This window comes from Melanerpes formicivorus, unplaced genomic scaffold, assembly GCF_026170545.1.
Source record: "Melanerpes formicivorus ecotype bairdi unplaced genomic scaffold, bMelFor1.0.p_v2 SCAF_806, whole genome shotgun sequence".
Lineage (NCBI taxonomy): Eukaryota > Metazoa > Chordata > Aves > Piciformes > Picidae > Melanerpes > Melanerpes formicivorus.
Genome location: NW_027143158.1, coordinates 65,001 through 65,923, shown reverse-complemented (window position 1 = coordinate 65,923; position 923 = coordinate 65,001).

Below are 923 nucleotides of genomic sequence, written 5' to 3'. Positions count from 1 at the left end.
CCGGCAGCGGGGGGGGGGGGGGCGGGGGTAGCGGCAAGAGGCAACGGCGGGAAGGGGGGGCTCCGCGCAAACCGGCAGCGGGGGGGGGGCGGGGGTAGCGGCAAGAGGCAACGGCGGGAAGGGGGGGCTCCGCGCAAACCGGCAGCGGGGGCGGGGGGGGGAGGCGGTCAGGAGCGGGGGGAGATTTCTAGAGATGCCGGCAGACCTTCTCCCCGGAGAACAGCGCTGTTGAAGAAAAGACTGCTTCAGAACACAACCTTTAATGAAAGACGCTCGATGAAAACAACACTTAATAAAAGAAGGTTTCATGCCGACTGCCTCTCTTCATTTACGCCGCCGCGGGGGGGGGGGGGGGGTTGGGGGCCGGGCGGGCGATACCAGGCGGCCCTCGTCCCGGGGACCACGTCTACCCCGCGGTTCCAGCCTCCGCGCGCTAAGTGCCCGCCCGGCCGCGGGGAGCACGTCTACCTCCTGCCGCACGGCTCAGTGCACTAAGTCCCCCCTCGCCATGGAGAGCACGTCTACCTGCCAGCTCAGGGAGAGCACGTCTACTCACCGAGGGAGAGCACGTCTACCTCCTCGGGAAGGAGAGCACGTCTACCTCCTGGGAAGGAGAGCACGTCTACCTCCTCGGGAAGGAGAGCACGTCTACCTCCTGGGAAGGAGAGCACGTCTACCTCCTGGGAAGGAGAGCACGTCTACCTCCTCGGGAAGGAGAGCACGTCTACCTCCTGGGAAGGAGAGCACGTCTACCTCCTCGGGAAGGAGAGCACGTCTACCTCCTGGGAAGGAGAGCACGTCTACCTCCTCGGGAAGGAGAGCACGTCTACCTCCTGGGAAGGAGAGCACGTCTACCTCCTCGGGAAGGAGAGCACGTCTACCTGCCGCCGCACGGCTCAGTGCACTAAGTCCCCCCCTCGCCA